This window comes from Thermobia domestica, chromosome 4 (genome assembly GCF_964235325.1).
Source record: "Thermobia domestica chromosome 4, izTheDome1.hap1.1, whole genome shotgun sequence".
NCBI classification, from domain to species: domain Eukaryota; kingdom Metazoa; phylum Arthropoda; class Insecta; order Zygentoma; family Lepismatidae; genus Thermobia; species Thermobia domestica.
This window is the reverse complement of record NC_137457.1, coordinates 269,063,500-269,090,719: the sequence shown is the minus strand read 5'-3', so window position 1 is coordinate 269,090,719 and position 27,220 is coordinate 269,063,500. Positions and strand designations below refer to the sequence as shown.

Sequence of the window (27,220 nt, the reverse complement as noted above, 5' to 3'; positions counted from 1 at the left end):
AATAAATAAATTTCTCTTTTCATTGAATTCTTTTTTGTTTATTTCTTTCTTTGTTTGTTTGAGTGTCGTTGATCGCGATTTCCAAAATTTTTAGTCAGAAAGGTAAGATCTTGAGACGAATATTAGGACCGAAGAGGAACGGGAGTAAGGAGTAACGAAAATTTCATAAAGAGGAACTATATAATTTATATTGTTTACCAAACATTGTTATGGTCATCAAGTTTAGGAAGCTCAAGTAGGCAGGTCATGTAGCCGAAATGAACGAAAGTAGGAACGCTTTCAAAGTTTTAACTCGAAATCCAATTGGGAAACTACCACTAGGAAAACCTAGAAACAAATGGGAGGAAAATATTAAGATGGATCTCGCAGAAATAGGAATACAAAGTAGAAACTGGATCCAGTTGGCTAAGGATAGACGTCAATGGTGAGCTTTTGTGAACGCGGCATTGAACCTCCTGTTCCGTAGACCATAGAATTACCAGTAGTTACTAAGTTAGTTTGAGGCTATTTGAATAATCCTGAACGTACAATATCAAAAACAAATATTTTACTGTTATTCAACGTTAACTAAAGGAGAAAAATATAAAATGTCATTTTTTTTCCCGCATGATTGAAAATACTCAGATTCTATCTTTATACTTATATTTTTTTTCTTTTCTACAACACATCCCAACCTTTACAGTACTTCCCAACCTTTTATTGATGAAATACATGTAAATGCTAAAACCTGAATAATGAGACTATTTTTGGTAGGCGAAAATTCAAGTATTTAGTTCTTAAAGTTACGTAATTAATTAATTAAAATAAGAGTGTAGTAGATTATTTCTGGATTTTGGGAAATTATTCTATTTCTAAGGCGGAAGTCGCTACTCACTGTCTGAAAAAAAATAAAGGGAGTAATATACGGTGTATTTATCAGTGGTATCAGTAATGGTAATATCAACGAATTAATGTCTGGAACGTTTAAATAGTTCTAATATAGTTCATCTCTTCAGAGCTTTTGAATGTGAATCTCAAAACAATATTCTCTAACATTATACAGTACACACACACACACACAGACATATATATATATATATATATATATATATATATATATATATCGTGTTTTTAATTTAGTTTATGTCATATTTTCGTAGAATACCAATGTAAACGAAATGCCTCTGTTTAAGTTTTAAGATCTTCTAATGAGTAGCTTAAGAACAATGTTACCAACTTTAGAATCGAAAATTTTTGCTGTCCAATACTATTTTCTCAAAACTGAAATATGATAAATTTATCAAGGGAACATAAGCTAAAATAGTACATCATAGATAGCGAATTTTTAATAACAATTAGCTGAACCTGCGCTCTCTACATAGCGCATCATTTACATATGAGCATGAATCTCATTGTCATTCCTCACATCTGTACTTGTCCCTTTACAGTCACAAATGAAAGACGTCTTGATAAAAATCGGCAAGGGGGTACCTTAAAGGGGAGATATTTTTGTTATTTTTTTCAATATTAAGCACCGTTTGCAAGATTAGAGACTACTTCCGGTTGAAGTTTCTAATTCATTTATGATCAGTATTTTCCTTCTTCTTGCATGCAGTATGTAATAAGCAAATACATTTCACATGTAATTACTTATAATGTCATTGATATATGGTGTTCATTATGCAAAATACTCCAAACAATAAAGATTCATCTTAAACTGGAGAAATGGTTATCCTTCGTTTTTTTCATTCTCATTCGGCTATGAAACAAACGCCAGAGGACTATGCCAACCCCGTATACGAATGTGTGGTGTCGGAATGTATAACTCAGAGGATATCATGCTTTACATAAAAAAAACTTTAACACTTCCAGTCTACCCCTAAATAATGTAATAAAGAAATAACGGTCACTTTTTTTAAAAAAATATTCAATTAGAACTGAACAATCTACTCAAAATTCGCAATCTATCAGTGAAAACGGCATTTTTCTAATACCTATGGTTCTTGAGAACTCGCTGTCAAAAGGATTGACCACAAACATACAAACTTTTCTTGACCACAAACATATAAACCTAGCATTTTAATATATAGAATATAAGAGGCCACCAGTCCCATGTGGGAAAGGTCGTGGTCTCGATTCTAGATAATACGATTTTGATGGATTGTCTGGTATGAATGTGGGACCATCTCACTTATACAAAATAATAGTGTGAATCTATCTCGCACAATGAGCAAGAAAAGAAAATTAAAATTGAATCATAATAATGTTTAAGTTTGCAGTACTGCTACGTAAATCATACGTATTGTGGGCAGGCTTATATACATGTTTTTGAGCTCTGACGAGTATGTTCCCTTGGGACTCCCTACGAGCGAAGGATTCTCTACTTGTGTACATAGAGGGACAAAATCCTCTCTCATTCCGCGGGTTCCCTCCACATTCAACCACACGTCTAGTTCCTACTCCACCCACGAGACTCCATTATTTAGCGATTTGTCCACCGCGGTGGCTCTGTTTGTGAAAAGCTACATTGATTAAGTGTTTTCCTTCTAGACTCGACACCCACCGGACAACCGAACACAATTTGTGAGGATTATGAAGCTCGTAATTTTGTCAGAGCTCCCCCCTCCCCCCACCTCTCCACTCGATCTTTATATTTTTCATTTCCCCTGCCTCATCTGCTACCAAAACAATCTAACCCTCATTTTAGAGCAGGTGGCGAAATCCTCTACTTTTCAACAAGCACGATAAAAATCCAAACTTTGAAATATTTCAGAGTGCTTTTGTTGCGTACTACTAACAGATATCCTTAAGTTTTATTGTTTCTACGTTTTTTAATTGGGCTCTCAAGTACAGTTCAGAAGTGTAGAAGAGCCTCTATAATCCAGCGTTAATACTTATTGATAAATTGCCCTTAATTAATTTCACTATTCTAGGCTTTACAGAAACATTAATTTGCGGGATTACGATGATGCATGAAAACAGAACTCTTTGTAATTGCTTCCTGATTCGTGAAACTAGAAACTTGCTACAGTTAACTGAAGCAGAGTTTAATTCAAAAATTTCAATTCAAACTTTCTTGGTCAGATTAGGACAACTGTATTGAGATCTGGAATAACACGAGATAGTGATCTGTCAAGTATCAGAACTGGAAAGGAAGTAATAATAGTAACATGCCGTCATATTGTTTGACAACGTGCGAGAACGTTGCCTTACTCAGCACGTATGGCAGAAATAAATAGATATTCACTCATTGTAGTTTGTGGAGTGTGTACGTACCAAAAAAAAAAAAAGTCTCTGATGTGAACTGTTGGTGTGAAATTGGAGCGCAGTAAAGCTATATTTTTCAAGTTTTAGTAGCGTGCATGCATAAAGATTGAGAAGGCCCTTGGTAGAAATTGCAATGAATATCGTGCGAAATTCCAGAGTTTCTATAGTAGACATGTTATACCCTCAGAAGTGAGCATTGTGTGCTTTACAGTGTATAAGGATGCTTGTTACTGGACCAAACCATCGCCATGTACGAAACTTAAACACGGTGATGGAAGTCAGAATTAAAACGAAATTCTAACAAATTGCCTCCAGCTCAAAAAAATGCCAAGAACCCAGGAATCGGACAAGCGATTCTGGTAGTAACGCACGATGTAAATGGTGCGATATTTCATAATGTGGTTCCTCTAAGCTACATAATGAATTCTGTATAGCTACTGTTGCTGGTTCTTAGAAGGATGATAATCTTCATCCAACCTTGTGAGAAAAACGGCAGTAGTTCCAAGCGCAGTGCCCATTATGTTGCATTAAAATGTCTGCACGTGCCTTTTATTTATTCAGTTTCTCTGTATGATTTTAATACCGAAGCGACAGTGCCATCTACCGCGTAAGTTTCCTTTATGTTACATGACAATGTCCGTAATCATGTCCTTTATGCTGCATGACAATGTCCGTAGTCATATCCTTTATGCTGCGTGACAATGTCCGTTTTCATGTCCTTTATGTTACACGACAATGTCCGTTGTCACGCCTTTAATACTGCATGATAAAGCTTGTTGTCATCTCCTTTATGTTGCACAACAATGCTCATTGTCATGTTGTTTATGCTACATGACAATTCTCGTTGTCATACCCTTTATGCTGCATGACATTGCCCTTTATCATGCTCTTTATGCTGCATTACAATGCCCGTTGTCACAATATTGCTGTCATGAGCACTTTACTCAAATGATGGGAGTGGGAGGTTCCTGAACACCTCCCATACTCCTCAGATATGAACATCTGTTACTTTGATCTCTTCTTGCCACTAATGGAACCATGGATTTATATTTGAATTTCCATGTAATGTCCACGTGACATTCACTGTTACGTGGGAATACATTTGTATCGCGATTATTTACCTTAGCTTACAAGAGGGGCGTTGGAGTGTGCTGTGTGTGTAGGCTTAAATTTCCTTCGTTGTTTCGCTTCAGAAACGGAGATAAGACGGCTGCACTTTGAGTAATATAAATATAATTGCATAACTAATGTAAGTTCACCTTAACATCTGTACTACGTTATTAAAATACGTAATGTGCTTTCATTTAAAATCATTGCGTTTCGCTTAATTTAGTTTACGTAGAAGTATTCATTCAATCCGCTCTACCTAGTTCCTCTGTATGATTCACATATTGAACCGACAGTGCTATCTACCACATAAGTTTATTAAGTACTGCCTTCCTCTTTGTACTTTAATTTTCTGCATCTACTTAATTAGTAGTGGAACTTTAAAATGACGTCATTCACTTACACTAACAGCATCCTGTATTCTTTTTTGTTTCCTACTCTGTTTTCCTACTCCACTTTACTTGCCAATTAAAAGTCTCCATTATCGAGAATCGTTTACTAAGAAACTAAGCTACTAATTATGTCAATTAATTAAGGGCTCTTTTCGTTGTTAAAACATACAAGCAAACGGCTCTAGTTTCCGTAAAGAGCAACAAAAAAGCGTTAGTGCTGCCATCTGTTGGTAACAAAGTAACAAACAAAGCATGAAAGATGAGAAAATACCAAGTTTCTTTCGGTGGCGCGTTACTTGTACGTTTTGACGGAGTGTTGTTTGTACGAGAAATAATGTCTGTTGTTGTAAATAACGAGCAAAATTTTAACAAGCATATTTAGTTGCACAAAGGAATGTTTTTTCTACTACATTTTATTTCTTTTTTTTTTTGGATATAAGACTTGCAATTGGAGTTTCGCAATTAAACTTGTTTCGCTAATATACTTGAAATCTTTTTTTTTTTTTTTTTTTTTTTTTTTGGATAGAGTGCTTGCAATTGAAATTTTACAATTAAGCTTATATTATCAAGTTCCTTTATTGAGCAGTGACGACGCGATGCCCGCTTTAGTTTCTTACGGGACAAGCTGGGGGCCAGAGACAATTTTTCGGAGGAAAGCTAATTTTTGTACACCGAAAATAATAGTTTTATCTTATTTTACTTAAAGGGTGTCCCATAAATAACGCAACTTTTGAAATGCCCGCCATTTCTATTCTAGTAAGTTGGCAGCACTGAATGTTACACGATCTTTTATCTTTTGTCTTTGTGGTTAGTGGTTACGAAGCCCTGAATAGCATGTGCTCGTCATCGCCAAACATTCAACGGTCTCTACACCATATTCACCACATTTGTAATTAGTTTTCACTATAACAATACGCTGCCCCTTCGTCATGTGCTCCATTCCATCACGTACAGAAAACAGATGACGATCATGCACCAACTTTATACGAAGAGGAGGTAGAGTTATCTTACCAGTGAGGAATATACAACATTATTCTGTTCACGAGTTAATAAACACTTTGGCCATTCCTTCTTGATGTAACGTTCCGCTTTGTTCCTGCTGTCCCATTCGCACAGGAAACAACAATATTTCGTATAATTGAGCTGCAAACCCATTAACAAAGTAATGACTTTTAAAACTTTACACGGTCCACTTGTATTCCTCATACTGAATTCTTTCTAATAATATTTTAATCTTTTCATTGGTTTCCTTCATGTTAGTTGCATAAGTCATCGTTGCCATTGTGCAAAAGGTCTGCTTTCAAACTAGTTTTCGAAGAGTCAATAAACAGTCTCCACTCTGTACTTACATGTTCATGTCAAAGTGTATCCATGATAGCATAAGCATTGTTACAATAAACTAAATCATTTAGTTTAGAATAGTAGTTCTGAAACTCTGCATGACGATTTCGAAAAATACACAATTTAGTGTCACGAAGGAGCAGATTCCAGCGTTTAAGTCTAGAAGCAACAAGTTCTGCCTGTATTTTGGAGAGTTTTAAATCCCATTACGAGGTAATTTAGTTTACCCTGAGTTATCAGATGGGATTTGAATATAGATGTGCTTCTACATATGTTGGATCATCTTCCTCTTCATGTTGTACTTCAGTAGTTGCCTCAAGTACGTAATCTTCATCCACAGTAAGATGAGCTGGAGGTTGTGGTATTATAGGGAGCTAGCTTGTTTACCAGCGGGGGCTGAGGTAAAGGAGGAAAATTTTCAACAATCTTTCTGTCTGACTCTTGCAATACTCCCTTACCCTCCTTCTATATGTCAGCGTTGCCAGGGTTAAAAATTTGTCACATGAATGTCATTCTGAAGAGTTAGTGTGAGTTGGTAATTTGTTCTGTGCTGTTGTGGTTGCGGTTTTGTTGCTTATTATTCATTTGACAATGGCTTCACAGCGTAAGAGAGGGCAAACTATACACAGCGAAGCTAGAGAAGTAATAAGGAAGGCCATAGTGCAGTGCTACGAAGAAGCGAGGGAGAAGAAACTGAAGCATTTGTTATCACAGCCTAATTTGTGTGTGTCCTCGTATACAGAGATCTTCGATAGGGATTGCATAATTGCATAAACTCTTTGAATTAAGTGAGTATTAGCTGAATTTTTTCACAACGCACTGGCAACCCTGCCCAGGACCGTCGAGTGACCGTTTCTTGGCGACGGGGTGGGGAACCTGCCAATCAACTCTGAATTCCTCAGCCTCGCATTAAAGCTAGCTCCCTATAATACTGGTATTTCTGCATTGTGTGGAGCTGGCCTAACTCCTGATTGGGGCCTTAGGGTACTGCACTATGTGTTTAGGTTTATTGGTTATTCCTTTTATCTGTGTCATACAAAGGTAGAGTCTGAAGAATGATCTTTTTATTCCTTCCAGATTATGCGTACGCCGAAGTTCATGTTCCGTTCACGATTTTCCCACCCAGTCAGACGTTTCTCGCAAGTACAACAAATGTAGTGATGAGCCCAGTTCTTAACTTGGTCTCTTACGCTGGAACCAAAATATAACTGGTAACACTTGTTCGCAATGGAGTGAAATATCGACGTTGCAATTTAAATATCAGCTCCCCATATACATAACAGAAATTGTCCGGGTGACTTACACACTTCCTTGGCATCTTGTATCCGTTTCGATATCACACACATACACACACGAACCAACACTTCGTAAATTACAAAGTAGTACGGAACGCAATTTAACTCAGTGTATCACCAAGCAACACTAACTGTTTTGTCTTGAAAGTGATATAACGGAATTCAGCGAATGAATTTTTTCGCTGTTCTTTCCAGATTATTTTATTAATTGTTGGCAGGTCAAAATCGTAAAAATCAATTAATTCTCCACGGAAATCATGCGTACATTATATGTACTTGTGTGTATTTGTGCTTCTACCTGCGTGTCGGTGTATGTGCCGACAACAATACGTCAACGTTAGATTTCAGTTTTTGCTGAACGCCTTGCATTTAAACCTGTAAATAGAAACAACTATTTATATCTCTGGATAGAATAACGCGATTCATATGAAATTATATGATTTATTGAGTAGACATAAATCTGTTTTGGTGCAATTCTCGTTTCTGTATCACTATACGAATAATAACATGAGGCAGAAAAGTCTTATAACCTACTTTTTGGAGGTAATTTTCCACAAAATCCCTATAGAATTTCCCGCATGTATAAAATGGTGACACGGTATATACATCATTGTAAAGTGTGTTTCATTGCAAATCCAATGAGGTATAAACCGTGCTAATATTGTAATTACCGTGGAAGTTACATGTGATTATCTGCATGTAAATAACATTTCTGAAAATAACCCATTTTCTAGGCCACGTGGCTGTCACGGGAAAGTAGTGGATGATGGGAGAAAACTGGTTACATAGTGAATTCTACGTGAAAAGTTATATTAGAATCAGGTATTGTAATTTCTGTGACAAAATCTTGTTAACTAGAATTATTATTATAAATGTGTTAAATGAAAATAATTAGAACTTCCAAGTAAGCAATATTTTAACCTATAGTATAGTGTACAACAGGCCGAAGACTTAGGTACAACAGGTATTTGTAAGTATTTTTCCTTCCAGGCTGGTTCTCTTTGAAACTCCAGAAGATATCATCCATGTGGCTTAATACCTCATACTCCCCAAAGAGTACGCACTTAGTCTTTAAACACGTAACGAAGAAAAGGAAAATCACCCAGAGTGATAATTTCTATCACAAATCTTTATTCATTCCTTAAGGTCAAAATTCGAGGCAAATATAAAGACAGTGACGCAATAGTTACAACAATAGACGCATTGTTATAAAACAATGCATTTGCGCACTCTTGAAGGACTATGCCTCTAAGAGCACGCAATGTGTCCTCCAAGAGTACGCATTTGCTATGTGAGAATAATACTATTACAAGGCAGCAAACGAAGATGATATTACACAATTCAAAGAAAATTATGACAAAAATACGAAAAGAGATACAAAGTTTTTTTGGTTTTGCGAGATATTGATATAAATGATGTTACAAATATAAGTGTAACATCAAAAGTATTCAAATTCTTGATAATGAGGGAAACCAAATGATAGCCTACAATTAACCTAGGCCTAGATTACAAAATAAAATTGAAAACTGCAATTACAATTACAATTACAAAATAAAATTGAAAACTGCCAAATTATACCAAAGTATAGTTGACACTGCTTTTAAACTAAACAGTAACTTATATGCGCAAATAAAACAAATAGAACATCACAATAAAATTATGCATCTAAAATTTGACATTTATATGATCATTAGCAGCTGTCACTCTTAAAAATCCCGAGGCCCTCATAATTTGAACAGGCCTCATGCCACCACTTCCTGCAGACATGAAACTGCACCTAAACCTCGATGATGGGTTCCGTGTACTGCTCATCACATCCAGGGCACAAGTAATTCTCCTCGGATGAAGATCGTGGTTGGTCTGAAGAAACATGGCATCTTCCTTCAGTCTTGGCATCAACTTAATGGTTAGGCCTATTCCTCTTGCAAGTTGCTTCTGTGGATGCTTCGTTTGTTTTTAAACGGTGGAAACGTCATAATCTCAGACTTCTTCCCTGCTCTGTACACCTGAGTGTTTAGGAAGAGGCAGACATGCTGACGATGTACTGCTCCTGGTTCATTTGGAACATCTTATGTTGTTGCACCATTCTCTTCGCTGTCAGCAGAGCACAGTTGTTGATCGATCAGTGCCGAAAGTTGGAAGTCTACTTCGCTCAAGACGTCAGGATTGAAAGGGTGGATCTCTGTAGCTTACACGAACTTCTAGCTTTCTCAATTGTTGCAATACCTTCATGTGCAATGTGGATGATGCCGGAAATGTCCCTTTGTGTTATTCTTCACACGGGTGATCTATGGTTGTTGACCATCCATTTATCACATTCAGCTGCAAAGGCAATCTTCAGAGGACCAAACAACTTGTCAAGGGGCTGCTGCATGTGGTTTGCATGCGGAGGAAGAGAAAGAAAAATAATGTAATTATCCCTACAATACAGCACTGCTTCCAAAGTGTAGTATGTGGTGTGGTTATCAAAAAGTAGCAACACTTCATCATTCAGTTGGCTTCACGAGGTGAGAGACATGTTTCAACCAATCCAAAAAAAAGTTCGCTGGTTATGTATCCAAAATCTGAGACCAGAGGTAAAGTTCCTTCAGGTCCATCTTCATACAACACTATTTTCATTCTATATCTGAGAAATATAATGGCTGGAGACACGTAAACTCCAATTGGAGACATGTAACAGAGAACAGTAATCGTCTGTCCCCTCTCACTAGACAACTTTATCCATGCCTTTTACCGATTGGCGAAAGTACTTTTGGAATTCTATTTGGGAGAGTTAAAATTCCATTTTCATCCATATTAAACATTCTATGAGAGAGAAATTGTTTATCTTGTAACACTGCCTGAAAGTTGCTGAAGAATATCGTGTATTGAGTTTTGTTGAAGCCAATTATTCTTCCAAGGCTGCATTTCTCCGGTGAGCGCAATGTTATTATTCCTTTTGCAAAATGCATATATCCAATTCTTTCCGGCTTTGTTCTTCTCTCTCTTGAAGTTGTGTTGATCTGATTTCTCTCTGCATAGTCGAACGCAAGGTCCATCAGTTGTTGGCATGTGATACCGTAAAGCATGGAATCAAGATCCCTTACGTGCTGAGCCAGTTCTTGTTCTTGCAGAGGGCAGAATGTCGGCTTTATCCGTCGTACGGACGTTGGGACAGTTCCCTGGAAAAATTAAAAATAAAAGGAACTGTAGCTAAACAATAACCATTAAAAAAATCATTGCAGTATGTTAGTTGACTCTTTTCCGAGTTTAGTTCGCATGCAGTAGGTTCAAATTTGTCATTTTCTGATCCTAAAAGTAATCATACCCACTTTTCTGAGATTTTGTCCTACTTCATTCACTTTAGGAATAGCGTAATTACACATTGGTGATTTCACATTAGTATTACTTTAGTGAGCCATGTAAATCGCCGGCGATTCACATCATACCTAGGCCTACTACTTTCTCGGGCTATGCGAATCAACAGCGATGCACACTGCTAGTGTTTATATTAGAGAAACCTATTCATTTTGCCTCAAAGTAACCCCGCACTGTCAGAATTAGAAAAGAATCTAACAAGGTGTTCTTCTCTGATAGTCAAATTCAATTGTCTACACAGTCCTCCAAAAGTACGGCATCACCGGTCCCCAAGAGTGCGCGCGTACTCTTGAAGGAAAGAAAATGCGTACTCTTAGAGGAATCGCACTCATTTTACAAATCGATCGCAAGTGTGCAATAGTTTCCAGATATGATGGTATTATCTGCCTTATGCCCAAACTTGATTGTCATACCTAACATTTGATACTAAGTTTAGAAACAGAATATATCTGTATTCAACTACATACACTAATTAGTGGAAACTCAATTATTACACTGGAAGTATCAAAAATATTTACTTACCAATAAAACGTAGGGCACAGATGCTGTAAGCAGACAACTTGCGTACAACCACCTTTCACACAACGACGCTTCTGCAGGAATACAAACAAACATCGTACAGCGTTGCCAGATCTGGCAAATTGTTGATCGTACTCTTAGAGGCCGCGCGCTCTTAGAGGAACTTCCCTCTTAATTATTATAACAATAATAACCCCCCTTCCCATTTAAAAAAAATTGACTTGAATCCAAAATGGCGGATTTCAAGATGGCGACCATGAATGACATACACTCCAAAAGTTGCGGCCCCTCATCAAACCTCTGTTCCGATCATCACTTTTTTACTTTTCCCGTCAATTTTCAAACTTATGCAGGTGTCTAAGGACTTTTGACTCACCCTGTATATATAAATGAAGCACCTTAAGAGGAAACGAAAATGAGAAAAATATAAACGACTAGAAGAGGTGTACATTCTTCGCACGGAATGAATAATAATTATTATATATAAAACCAAAAATTTGAATATTGTAGAAATTGCTCCCCGTTTCATGTTCACAAGCGATTTTTTTTTTTTTGATGTCTTGAAACACGTGGTCCATCATTTCTAATTAAAAGTTTATATATACTGAATGTCTTTCCCACATTAAAGTTGATCAAATCCTCATATTGCAAAATTGATTAAATAAATATTCGAAATTTTGAAATATTATACAAGTTGTCCTCCTTTCCTTTCCTTAGGAGCAGAATTTTCAAAAAAAAAAAAAAATGCTGTAAAAAGTATTTTCTTATTTTTAACTAGGTGTAAGGACCCTCTTTAGTTGGATTTTACTTCAAAATCTTGATAAAAATAACAAGTATCCACTATTGCCGACTCTTAATTCAGAACATCGATTTAAAGAGAGGGAGAAAAAGGTTTTGGTTTTTGTTTTTACTTCATTCCCGGAGTTTATCCTGTGCTTAGGTAACCCAGCCAACCACGTTGTAATGCGGGGATGCATACACGCGAAGCGTTCTTAGAAACTGCAAGAAACTGGCATATGTTTTTGCATATATTTTCACCTCCTCCACGCTCTCCCCAAATCCGACTCCCGAACTAAAAACATACATACATTCATACAGACTTAAATGTGCTTAAGAACTATCTGTATAACATTTTTTTTTTTTTTTTGGATTGTAAGCCACTTCTTTCTATGCGACAACCTGATGGCACGTGTGAGTATAGATTAAATATATTTATATACGTAATTTCACTCCTGAATAACATAATGGAAATTTGAATACAATAAAATTGCGCCACTTTCGCCCTTAGGTGCAAAGTTTTCAAGAAATGCAGATACACAGGTTTAGTTGTTTTTAAATAAGAAGTTGATACACAGAGATATGTAGAGACTCCCTAACTTAAGGGATCTGTGGGATCTCCAATTATGGCGCAAAACAATGAACTCTCCTCTTCCCCAATTTATAATAAGCAAAAAATAAAGTCCTTGTTATTATCCCTTCATTTCATACCAATGGGAGTATTCTGTCAAAATTTCGTATTTATAGCGATAGTAATATGGCTAGGTGTTGACAGCTAAGTACTTTTATTCTTTTATATAATATATAGCATAGATAAAATAATTATCATAGATACTTGTAAAATTTTCTTCATTCGAAGCAATGTTGCGAGATCTAAAGATTAAAAAGTAGCGAGGCTATGCTCCAAAAGTAGCGGATTTGAACTAGTTGTAACGCAAACGAAAAAATGAATTATTTTGCAGCTATACAGTTCTACGACTCATATAAATCCTTATCGATTTTAATAGAAACACCTGGAGTTTGAAATACATCAGGTGTCTTGGTTGGCAACTGTCAAGCGGCGATCGCAGTTTTGGTCTGTTCGCGCTGGTGTGTTGAAGCAAACTCCATATTACGTCAAGAGCAGTAGAACTACAATATGTAATGAAATGGAAAGATGATGTGAGTATAAAATGGGCAACTTTTCTGACTTCTTAGGAGACGCGTTCGCTTAAGTCAGTTTTATGGGCTCTGAAATATACTTTACAATATTTACAGTTGGATTTTTCACTGTTATTTCTCACTTCTCACTTCTTATAGCTGAACTTAGCATCAAACAGCAACATAAGATTTTGTTCACAGATGTCGAAATAATAGCAAAATGCTCAAGAGTTTGGGACAGGAGGATAAAAGAAGCCGTTGCAATCACACAAGAAAAAACAAACTTTAACAGTGACCCAAAATTCCAACTGAGTAAAACATGAACACCAATCATATCCCGCCATTTCAAGCACCAATCAGAAACCGCCATTTCAATCACCAATCAGAAGAGTCCAATCATACATACATGAGTATATATATTCCATACACACCATTGCACCATCATATTCGCCCGAAGATGAGGACGATTCAGCCCTCGAAACGTCGCAAGATGTAACAGTATTTCCCTGGCTGCTAGCCCGAGAAGACATGTTCACAAATAATTTTGCTATGGTCATGTTTACATAGCTCCGTACAGCTGTAACTCTAGGCATTAACTGAGACAACAACACCGTCACTGGCCCTGAGCGCACACTTAACAAAAGTTATGTTGTCAGATCTGGAGATTAAACAATACTAAAACAAGAATTGAACTAGTTTCGAAAGGTTACTTCTAGTAAAACTATTGTTCACTTTGAATAGAATACTCAAGAGTCGCATTTTTGTTGTGTTATACAGGGTGTCCCAAAAGTAGGTATACAGTCCGATACTGACCGGCTCATAGCATATTATATAATTTACTTATTGTTTTCCATACAACCAGTGACCTACAGTTTCTTTATTATTTGTTTTTAATCTCTTTTCACTCATGTCTTAAGCTTAGAACAAAGAGAAGCAAATAAACTAATTTCTTAATAAACTAAAATGTCATTCTTTGTAGGACTGTATACCTACTTTTGGTCCACCCTGTATAACACTAACAATTTGTGATCTTATATACGGAAATAAGTAAGTAGCTCATTCTTAAGAGTGTAGTAGATATTTAAAAGAAGCGTGTCACCCAATTTTGAAATTTTGATAGCGAAAGAACTTTAAAAATCGCCCAATCCGCTAATTCTAGTCCAATCTGGCAACAGGATTCGAAAGACAATGCTCTTCGATACTTCGGAAAATATATTAATTTATCTAAAATTAATGTATCTAACAGTTAGTTAATAATGTATAAAACAGTGATTCAATTAATTACTTAATTACTAAAAAAAAAAAAAGAAAAGAAAAGAAGACAAGGAAAATAGCAATAGAAACTTCCTTATAATGCAGATATGTGTCTCTTGACGCATACTGCATTCAGTAAGGACATACAGAATTTCACACACCTATAAAAGAATTTCATTATCTTATTTTATTTTTCATGGAAGTCCAAGGAATTAAATAGGAAAATTTTCCTCATATTTCTTACTGTCATAAGTACTTAGTTTAATTCATTATTTAAGAACGAATTAATGATGTAAATTACTTCTTTTGCGTCCAGGCCCAAAATTAAAGAAAAAAAATGCGTGTTATAAAAAGAGTTTGTGTTTATTTTCTACAGTTAGAAAAGTAGAAATGAATATGTTATTGAAGCTTTGGGAAAGAAAAAATAATACTAGGGGGGGGAGGATGTGGATAATAAAAGGTGAACGAGCTGGTAACTGAAACCTTTCATATAGAGAGTGAATCTCGGAAATGTTGAATATATGTGTGTGTACGGGGGGGGGGGGACGAGGAGTGCGTATATAGGAAAATGAAGAGGGCGTGTGCAGAGTGCGATTAAAAAAAAAAAACTAACTGTGAATATCGAATGTTGAGAGTAGTCACAAACGCAACCGGTTGCCACTGACAACCCACGCGTCAAAGAAACCTTTCAATCATGCCCAACGCAGAGTTGCCCAGCAACAGATGAGTCCTGCAACACAACGAGTGAGTAAACAATGCGATCCTAACCCCTGCAAAGCAGCATCAACTGGGTTTATCTCATAGGCGTTTGCTATTCGAGAATCACGTTGTTGAACCTGCACGGATAAAGGGATGGGGTCGCAGGTCATTACATTATATGATGCACACTACACATGCTCTTGTCTCTGAAGTGCTCGGAATTATTTCGTTTTGTACACTCAGGTTCTAATTTAGACACTCATCTTCCTATCACTCTGAACTGAAGATGTTATTTTCAGGCTCATTGGTCTCGTGCTCAAGAAAAGAGCCCTAGTCCCATAACTGGATATTGAGTCTTAGTATGTGCTAACGCGAGCTCCATTGAAGAATGTGAGCCAAATGAGCGCAATTAGCGTAACCTCATGAGCATGAGTGTCGTTGACAATATCGAGCCCAAGCTCGAGCTCAAACGCGAGCCTGGGATAGCGTGAATCTCATTTATATTAGTGACTGCGAGTCTCATTAACCATAGTGAATTCGAGCCCGCACGAACTCCTATTCCAAAATGGCCGTCTCTACTCTGGATCATTACAGCGAAGGAACGTAGGTTATAAGTGGTATGATAAAGCAAATCAAAATAGTAGGGTTTTTACCATGCGCAAACATTTCCCTAAGATTCGCTAGGATTTTTATTAAATGCATTTATAATATATTACAGTATGGCAAACTTGTCTTTAACGAAATCGAACAGGACTCGCAAAAGTTTCCGCTTAACAAAGATAGACCTGTGCCTCACAGGTAAACCATACACATGCATATAATGGACCACATGGTTAAAATAAAACTGTTTGTACCTTATTCAATTACATTATTTACCTGCTACGAATTAATACATACAAAGCTCACAAGAAACAAAAAAGTAGCGTAAACACGGTTTTTATTATTTTTTTTTCTGATAGTCAAGATAAATTTTCTGTTCATAATGATGCTTGGCTGTTTGACTTATCACTAACATCTTAGCCTGAGAAACCACAGCACGTATATCAGTTATTTCTCCGTAATATAAATTATTGCAGTTCCTTTAAGCTTTTGACTGTAGCTACCTTGACAAGTCTTTAGGTTACACTGTTCTTCCAACTCAATGCAATATTCCCTTTCTTTCTATGCCTCTTCTTCTTCTGTCCGACTTTCCATATAATTTTCAATTATGGCATCTACAGATGGTGATCAGAAAAATGGAAACACCTGAACGAAATTGCAACTTACCAGACTAATATGGTGTCGGGCCACCTTTCGCTTTCAGAACAGCCTTGATGCGACATGGGATGGAGGCATAGAGGTCGTGAATGGTAGCAAGTGGAATTTTACACCATTCCTCGTGCAGGGCATCGGCCAGTTCTGTGAGAGAGGATGGAGGTGGAAATCGTCGCCGGAGGAGTTTCCAAGACGGACCACAGATGTTCAATTATGTTGAGATCTGGGGATTGGGCGGGCCAGGAGAGGTGTTGAACTTCATCCCGATGTTCCCCAAACCACGCTGCAACAACGCCAGCTGTGTGAATGGGTGCATTATCATCCTGGAAGATGGCGTCATTGTCCGGGAACAACATCCGGACCATAAGATGCAAGTGGTCTCCTAAAATTGCGACATAATCGTTGGCACTGATTCGTTCGCTAAGTGTGACCACAGGACTCAATGAAAACCATGATATGGCGGCCCACAGCATCACCAAGCCGCCGCTATGTTTCATAGTTGGGCGGAGACACTGCAGATCATAAGCTTCTTTGGGCGTTCTCCACACATAAACACGGCCTGTTGTTGGGAATAGGGTGAAGGCTGACTCATTCGACCATATTACACGTTTCCAGTCCTCAATGGTCCAAGTTGCATGGTCGCGGCACCATTTGCGGCGTGCGAAAGCGTTAATGGTCCCTGATGAGCGGTTTGGTCCGTGCAACACGACCCCGTAAGTTCATGTCATGTAATTCGCGGCGGACTGTGATTGTCGAAACAGGGTGGGGGAGGTGCTGATTGAGTTCCTCCGTCACTTGCTCCGCATTGGCACGACGGTTCTGCGTGACATTGCGCTTTAATACCCGGCGTGACTTGTCATTCATGATTTTCTTCCGCCCACTGTTCCGCTTCCCCGATGTGGTTTTCCCGTGTGTTGTGTAGGCCGTCATCACCTTCGACACTGTCCCACGCGACACACCTAACACAGTAGCCACTGCCGTCACACTCACTCCACATAACCGCGCACCAACAATTTGCCCTCTTTGAAAACCTGAGAGGTCTCCCATTTTACACTACCTCCGTCTGCTGCAGCCACTGGACACTGCTATTCCACTGCGTCTGACGTAGTATGGAGACCGACCTAACACACCACCACCAGCGGTCCGGCGCTGCGGGCCCCACGACACCACTGGCAACCCATACATCTGACGTGTTGCCAACTACAGGTGTTTCCATTTTTCTGATCACCATCTGTATATACGTTGTGTACGTAAGGTAAGAAAAGAAGAACGAAGTATAAGGTTTCGTGGACAAAGTAGTGGATATACCAAACCTCTTACAAAATAACTTTAAAAAACCTCTAAACGCTGCATCCCGAAACTTGAGATTTTCCATTGTAAGAGTTTATTTTGATTTCCGTTGTTCGCATAACACAGTTTTAGTTTAGTGCAGGAAATCAGTTTAACACGTTCTGCACTACTAAATTCATGGAACCCTGAAATATTTTCGTTTAAGATAAGTTTTCGTTTAATAAAGGGTCCGTTGAAGTCTGTTTGTACTGTATAACACATGAGATCAAAGGTACTCGAAGTCGTGAGCTCGGCGGTACTCGACCTCAAATTCACGTGGTCAGTGTAATTTCGGATGAGCGTAAATGTCAAAATGATGTGAGTGCGACATCGGGTAAACGTGATAAGAGATGTTTATCAAATGAAGCTTGAGTGAGAGCGACGTCGAAACGATGTGAGCGTGAGGTCGAATACGTGTTGTCGGATTAATGATGTAAGCATGAGCCACAGATGTGATCACTTCGACATCACTCGACCTCATGCTCAATTCGGGAGATTTCCTGTCTAAAACAAAGGTGTCCGAACTTATGAGGTAAAGTAACCGTGAGTTTCGATCTCGTGAGCGCCACCTCATGAGTTCGGACACCTTCAGGGCAGGAAGGCTAGTGAAGTAATTCTTTGTTAAAACCGAAAGAAAAAGGTAAAATTATCCCCTGATCTAGTCAGAATGAACTGAGATAAATCTGTGCCTGACGTTTTGTAAGTACTTTTGTCACCTTTTGCAACGACAGACTCATAAGTTCGTCCCTCCAAAACCCTTCCCCATTTTTTTCAATTGTAGTAACAATTCGTTAGGGAAGAGAAAAACGGCATTTTTTAATCGATCTGGTCTATGTGACACAAGCCTGGCATAACGTAATGAAAATGTAATATTTTTGCAGGCTTAACATTTGTGCTGTGAATATTAAGCGTACCTGTGTTATTTACGTTCTTATAGTAAGCTATAATTACTTTCATATTCCGAAAGAATACTTTTGGATTGCTTTTAGAATGTAAAAAGGCTGGCCTCGTAGAATATGTTGCTGTCTACGCTGCTGTACAATGTAATTACATATATGCTCCCTGTGTTATAAAAATATCTTAAGGGGTTTTTCCGAGATTATTAAAAGGTTGAAAACAGGTGTAAAATTTCATCGTAACAAAATAATGGTTCAAACATAAAGAGAGAAAACAATGATGATAAGAAAGGGATGCATTGAAAGTACGTAGGGGTTAATTTTCGGGGATGAACTACTCTGTTTTATCACACCATTTTTCTCATATGCTGAAAGGAAGGGAGCCTGTTGATGTAGGAAGATCGTCCGGAGGCTACAACATGTGTGCGGGCGGAAACAGAGAGAGAGAGAGAGAGAGAGAGAGAGAGAGAGCGCAAGAGAAGATGCCGGTCTTCAATTAATTAATCCTGTTTGTTAATTAGAAAACAACTTCATCAAACTTGGAGGCTTGCATAGTCTGCCTCCGGGGGGTCGAAGGGAGAATAGAGAAAGTTGCAGTGTGAAGACAAGAGTCGGGAGTTTACGAAGGGATATTTTAGGCGGAAGATAGTTTGCACACAGAGAATCCTCCCATCTTACACGAGGCTTTGCCGCCCTCACGCTACTCCTTTCTCACCCTCTGCTTTCTTCTATTACGATAACTACTCTCCGTATAGCCTTACCGCAGTCTTATGTCTTCTGGCCTTCATTACTTCCCTCTTGATGTACTGTGTTTATGTAGGTCTGTGCTACGAAGACCGTATCCTATGGTTTCCTTTACAGAGTACATAAACAGACCCACGAACAAACAGTTTATAAAAAAAATATATAACTCAAGTCCAAGTTTTGTGGTCCTAAGGTTTCTAAACTTTAAGGGCAGTTTTACTGCTTTCATGTGTGGGCTTTGATATCTTACAGGAAGGAATGGATACGTGAGATATACAGGATAACCCATAATTATGTATCTGATGTTTTAAAGACAGCGGAAAACAAACTAGCGACATAAACTTGAAGTGCAGTACATAAACACATTACTCTCCTTTCCTTTCAAGAATTTTCATGTCTGTTCTCCATAGCATGGTCCACCAATGCACCACCAACCAAACCGATACATGTCTGGAGCAAAGAGGAACTTTGTCACAAGTAGCTTGACAGACCGGTACTGGTATTCTGTGATACTCTTTCCCTTTTCTTCGGCCAAGTTGCATATCGCCGTTGCGCCTCAAAGAACCGCTATGTGACATTTTTGTCGAAAATGTGTTATGAGGTGCAAATAAACCTGAAAGCTGTCAGGTAGCGTCCCCATTTAATGTGAGAAGTGAATATTCAATTGTTTCGCCACAACAATGAAAAAAATAATAGATTGAAATTAAAGGCTTTAGGTCCTCATCGTGTACGTATTGATTAATGTATACAAATCCTCTATATGCTTATAAAGGCGCAATATAGTAATATAATATTGTTGAAACAAGGTGCAACAATGTCCAGTGTATAATATACGCAGAACTAATTTTATTATATTTTTCAAGTGTTACCGTGTATCTGGCAAAATTTTAAGAGTTTGGAATGTTTTTTGCTTCTCCTGAAAAGTTATGATTTTAACACACAGCGATTTTTCGAGGCGCAGCGACGATATGTAATGTTGATACAGTTTGTTGTTTGAAACACCCCATAAGATAAAGGCAAGTTGTATTAAATCGAGAGATCAAGCTGGACACTCCATAGACGCACGTCGACCGATCCAGCGGTTTGGGAATGTTCTGTTCAGCCAGTCCACTCAGTCTGCCGTACACTAATACAGGGGCGGATCCAGGACGGACTTCTGGAAGCGGTGGGTTGTAATACTGCAACTTAGTGCTACTTTTAAGACCTCGAAACTGTGGGATATCTTTTTTTATATATAAAATAAGAAAGTTTCCTCTTCTGGGAAGGTTATCGCCCCGATCGCACCCCTGGTTCTAAGTCCAGTGACCGTAGGTAACATATATAATAGAAACTGCCGTATAGAAACTTTTTGCCCATAATTACAAATACTACGGTCAGTCAAACATTATAATACATAATTATGAGCCACCCTGTACACACTCATCCTACATACATGATAGACAATCATTGTCATCCACTTCTGGATGAATGTCTGTCCAACTATTTACCAGAAAAAGTTAATTTGATCATTTATTTTTCATGTTACTCTGTAATGAGTCTAGTTTTACGTTTCACGTTTATGCCCTTTACGCTGAGATAAATTAATTAATGAACGTCAATAATAATAATAATAATAATAATAATAATAATAATAATAATAATAATAATAATGATAATAATAATAAAATATTGTGTGGAATGACAATGTGGAAGGAAACGGCCAACTTCATGAACATGATGTTATTTAACATAATTCCACGTTGACGAGGATCGAACCAAGGATTCCTTGCACCACCAAAGACATCGTGCTCCCTGCATCTTGTTTTCGCTGGTATGACATCTTTTCTTGTGTTTTGGTATTCAGCCAATGATTGGCTTTTTGTTCACCGATTATAATTTCCGTTTGAAATATGTATAACCACCCTACTGCCACTTCAATGCCTTCAACTTAAGAATAATTTCCATTACGCTTGTTTGATTGTTTGATTTATTGGAAGATTAACGTGTGCTTCAGAAACGGGGCTATCTAAAACGTGGGTTTACTTCTTGACATGGAATCCAAACTACATGAGCTATATCAATGGAAATCGAAGTTGAGTCTCTTAAGCCAAAGGCTCGTATATTAACTATATAGTTATTATTTTTTTGAATGTCTGCTCATCTGTTCTTCCCGATTCATATACACTAACCTAGCATGTACTGTTTAATGTACCCCAACTAAATTTAACTGGAAAGTTAAACTCAAGAATATACTATTTTATTCGGAACTATTCTAACGATTTTATTTATTTATCATAAATAAAAGTTCATTGACAATTCTCTTATATGATGTAAGTCATCTTTCTGAAAGAAGGGAAGAATCTAGAAGAGATAGAGTATTGGTAGGAATAAGTTATTTTCGGACGGTTTTCTCAAAAGCGACTCAGGTTATTTTGTTCATATTTCGTAAATATTTTTTATTATCAATTGTATAATATGGCGTAATTGAATAATCATGAAAAGTACATACAGGGCAATTTACTCTTGTGGGTGAGTTATTTCCGATTTTCGCAAAAATGATGGGAGATTTTGTTCATATTTTATACTAGCAGAATACCCGTTCTTCGCACGGAGAGAATACGTTTCATTTTTCTCCCTACGGCATAAAGGGGTGAATTTGGATTTAAACGGCATCGGAAGTGGCACTGTTCATCCCAACGACCCGAAAACTATGAGTTCGACACTAATATGACAATTTCTTATCATATATATATATATATATATATATATATATATATATATATATATATATATATATATATATATATATATATATATATATATATAGTATGACATTTTAATTGATTAAGTTAATTAATTTATTTGCTTCGATTTTTTCCGAGCTTAAGGTATGTGAAAATAAATTAGTAACAAATGATGAACAAACTAAGTTAACCTGTATGGATAAAAATAAGTAAATGATATAAAATGCCATGAGCCGGGGCAGTACGGGACTGTATACTTACTTTTGGGCTACCCTGTATGTTGAAAATTTGATCAAGATCGGTCGGGTGATTGAAGTTATGAAGTCACAAATATACTCACTTTTTATTTCATATATTAGACTACACTGAGAAAAAAAATTGTAGGTGACATACTTAAAAAGATAGGTTACATGCATAATTCCTGTAGTTTTTGGACTTAACGTACAGCAGACGTATAACTGAAAACGCATGTTTTATAATACTTTCTGTATAAGTGTTCCATCAATACGTACTTTCCGTATGAAACAATATAGACGGTCAGCATCTCACATACAAATATACGTATATAACATACAGCTGAGGAATGTAACATAAGTATATGCATGTGAACTACGGAAAACTGTTACATGTCAGACATCCTGCAACGGCATCATGTAACATCGAAGGGCAGTGCCTATGTAGCATATGGATAACGTGTGCTCCGTACTGATTTCTGTAGTAAGCAAGAGGATAACGTATATTTGTACAATATACCGCTGTCCGGAGAACGGATTTTTCTCTGTGTAGATAGTAAGCTTCAGTAATAACACTTCTGTAGCATAAGCTATTGATTATGAGAAAATTTCCAAAAGGAGGTTAATGTCATGGGGCTGTCATGAATATTAAGTATAATTATGTTTCGTTTTTCTTAAATAAATATTTCCATATTAACTGCAGAATAATGAGAACAAGACATCAATATGAGAAATGGGAATATGGAAGTTAGAGTGCGAAGACTTGTTTTTATTTATTTATTTATTTTGTTAGTGATTGCATTGTAAATGAACAGCTTATCGGCCAACTAACAAATAAATAAACAAGCCCAAGCTAGATAGATATGCAAATTGGGAAGAGAAGAGAAAGCTTCATTCTAGAATTCAGACTACATGTAAAGGAAACTGTCTCTAAAATGTAATGCAAATGTATTACAAGAAGTAATGCTACAAACTCTGTTGTCATATGCAACTTCTGTCCTTAGATCCCTGGAACGAAACAACATGGCTTCCCTGCTAAGGGATTTACGTAATCCTTACGAAACTAAGACACTATCTCGGTACATCTCTTTTCTGTGAGTATGTGAGTATTTGCCCATGTAAGTTTGTTTGTCTTATTCTAAGTACAACACCACATACTTAATCTGTCCGGGAAGTGAATTTGCATTGAAACACTTACATGTTTCACGTTGTGACACGAGGAAGTTTGTGTATATCTTTGACGCAGAGTATTTGTTTTAACCACAAAATCCATTAACCCTTGGAAAATCTTTTGTCTCTGAGCAAAGGAACCATGAAAACATGGTACATAGGGTAGAAAATACGTCTTAAACCGGATTTCATTAACAAAATACAGTAGTGGTAGGATTACATGATGGATACAGGCAAATACAGCTATAGTCACAAGCAAGAATAGATGTGCAGTATGTAAGATGTATTTGTTCTTTTGTCAGGAATCCCGAATAGTTGACCAGCTTTATTTTTATCAGACTTGCAAACTATGTTTTGCATAAGTAATTATAGGAAGTCATTTACGTCGACTATATTTGTCAGTTGAACTGTTGACAGGTACGTCAGAGGAAGATAATGACTTTTTTTTTTTTTTTTTTTTACATTTGAATTCAATGTTCCGAGAATATGTTCCACTTCCTCCTATATCCCTCAGTTCAAATAGGAAATGATAGGAATCTTGTGTTAACATTGATCAGTATAAAAGAATAATGGTCATAAATACCTAGAAACAGTTTTTTTTTTTAATTTAAATAGATCCATCGTCAGAAGAATGAAAGTCATTTCCAACCTTAAAACTATGCTAAAACTAGAAGGAGGTACAAATATACCCTACTACCACCATTTTCAATATTGATGCTATAGAACAAAATTTTAAGAGGTCAAATGGTTTCTTGACGCGGTTAAGCGTAAGTAGGTTTAATTTCTACCGCTATCTCCGTGTTCAAAGAAACCAAAAGGGTGAAAATCTTACTAAAAGTGTGAATGATGAAAAATTATATACCGTACTTTACAGACCATGAGATGCACCTTTTTTTTCTTCGAAATATTTTCTCCAAAATTCGGTAGCGTCTTATATTCGAAATTAATAACCTTTAAAGAAGTGCGGCATAAGTAAAGTTCTCGATGGCAGTTAAGACCATCTTGGTAAAAATGTTAAAGATGTTAGTCTTTTTTTTAAAAAAAATGCTTAAAATTAAGGTGAAATATTAATAACTAGGAGATTGCCCGTTCTTTGCATGGGAAGAGTATGTTTCATTTTGGACATAAGGGGTAACGAGGCTGAATTTGGATTTAAACTGCATCGGAAGTGTTACTGCTCATCTCAGCGACCCCGAAAACTATGGAAAAACACTAATATCAGCCATTTTTGATCAGTTATATATATATATATATATTCTCTTCCTCCTCCCTTCTACCGTCAAAATGAAATGACAAAAACCGTCCGAACTCCATGTTGAAAATTTGATCGAGATCGGTCGGATGGCTGAAGAGTTATTGTTATATATACTTCCCCTCCCCCTCCCTTACATTTTACCGTGAAAGTGAAATGATAAAAACCATCCCTAGCCCAAGCTCATCTATGTTGAAAATTTGATCAAGAGTTATTAAGTCACATAGTCACTTATAATTTTATATAGCATAATTGATTATTGATTATTTATATTATTGTATAAATATGATGATGATGATGATGATGATGGGATTTCGGTAGGAGGTAGAATGATTAGATGCATAAGATTTGCAGACGATATGGCGCTTGTTGCAGAATCTGAAAAGAAAATCGATAAAATGTTAGAAAAACTGAGAAAGGGCTTTGAAGAATATGGGATGAAAATAAATGTTAGAAAGACAAAAGCCATGGTGATTGGAACGAAGGTTTTTGTGTCAAATATAAAAGTAGGAGGGGAGAAAATAGAACAAGTGAATAGTTTTCGATACCTGGGTAGTATTCTTAGTAATGACATGAAATGCGAACGTGAAATAAAAGCAAGGATAGGAATGGCGAAAGAAGCCTTTAGGAGGAAGAAAAGTCTGTTTTGTGGGACCTTGAACAAAGAGTTGAGAAAAAGACTCATAAAATGCTTCGTGTGGAGTGTTGTACTATATGGGGCGGAAACGTGGACATTACGTAAAGTTGACGAAAATCGGCTGGAAGCCTTCGAAATGTGGGTGTGGAGAAGAATGGAAAGAATTAGTTGGGTCGAGCGGAAAACGAATGAGAGAGTGTTAGAAATGGTGGGTGAGAAAAGAACACTTTTAGATATTATTAGGAAGAGAAAGAGAAACTGGTTGGGACATTGCCTAAGAAGAGATTGTATCATGAGGGACATCCTAGAGGGTATGGTGGCGGGAAAGAGAGGGAGGGGGCGAAGGAGACTACAATTAATGGATGATATTAAAACAGAAAGATCATACGCGAAGACGAAAAGGTTAGCGGAGGACCGTGGAGTATGGAAGCTTCTTAGCTACGGCAAGTGACCTGCCAATAAAAGCAGAATACCTATGATGATGATGATGATGATATTATTGTATATGAAAAAATATACACTGTTATGCAACAGATTGTATTTATAATTTGATTTGCTCTTACATACAAATTCATAACAGTGACGCAATATTTCTAAAAATAACACACATACTCTTAACAGTACTTTACTTAATACGAGCAGTTATGTTCATTGTAAAAGAACGCAAATGTTCCTTGAAAAGTAAGATAAATATAAAAAAACGTGGCCTGAGTACTATCCAAAGGTTACATACTTTTAGAAGAGCTTTTAACATTCACCAAATGCTTTTTTCCACTCTTTCTGAACATGTTTCTTCTCTCTGAAGTAGTGAGTGGAATAGAAAGCGAAGCGAGAAAAGAAAGGAAAAAAAACAGATAAAGATAGAAAGAAAGAAAGAAAGAAAGCGGTTTTATTAAAGCCAGATGATAAATTGATAGACGCGGTAACCAGAAGACAGGGCATCAGCTTTCCTCGCTTGTTAAAAGCCTTCTACAAAGAACGCCATTATTAAATGGGCTGTCTCTTCTACGCGACAAAAGATCACGCTGTATAAGACATACAATATATACACATCACATCATATCATGTGACACTTGATCCTTTTCTATCAGACGGTGGCAAGAAACAATGAAGGAAGTTCCACAAGACAAAGACAGTTGAACAAAAAAAAAAAAAAATACAGTTCGTAATAAAGTTCAAGATGATAGAAATACACATATTGGTGAACGGGAGGAATCTGTTCAAGCAGCCCTATAATAACCATATATTTCGTGGCACTATGGATTGAGTAAATGTTGCACGTTTAACGCAATGATGTGTGGTTAGCGCTATGACTTCCCAAACACTTATTATTTTTAGCTCTGTAGACCTTTTCGCAGGCTGATCTAGTAGCCAGCGCGCATGGTTTTTGGAGTACGGGGTCACGGGTTCGACTTCCGGTAGGAGAGGATTGATATCTGAATGCATTGTGATGCTCCGAATTCCATCTAAAAATGTAGGGCCACTAAATGTAGGTCCACTTGTCATTTAGCCTTGATATTGCGAATTAAATCTAAAGTGTAGACCCACTTGTTATTTAGCATTGGTATTGCGAATTCTATCTTAAATGTAGACTCTCCTGTCATTTAGCCTTGATATTGCAAATTAAATCTTAAAATGTAGGCCCACTTGTCATTTAGCCCTGGCATTGTGAATTGCATCTTAAAATGTAGACCCACTTATCATTTAGACTTGGTTTTGTGAATTCCGTCTTAAAATGTAGACCCACTTGTTATTTAGCTTTGATATTGCGAATTCCATCTTAAAATGTAGACCCTCTTGTCATTTAGCCTTGATTTTGCGAATTCCGTCTTAAAATGTAGACCCACTTGTCACT

General features: G+C 37.1%; 1 protein-coding gene across 1 annotated transcript in view; it reads left to right on the top strand.

Moving 5' to 3' along the window:
* Positions 1-27,220, top strand: part of LOC145683121 (tyrosine-protein kinase Dnt-like) — a 554,239-nt gene that overhangs the window by 198,113 nt on the left and 328,906 nt on the right. The gene's annotated exons all lie outside the window — the stretch shown is intronic.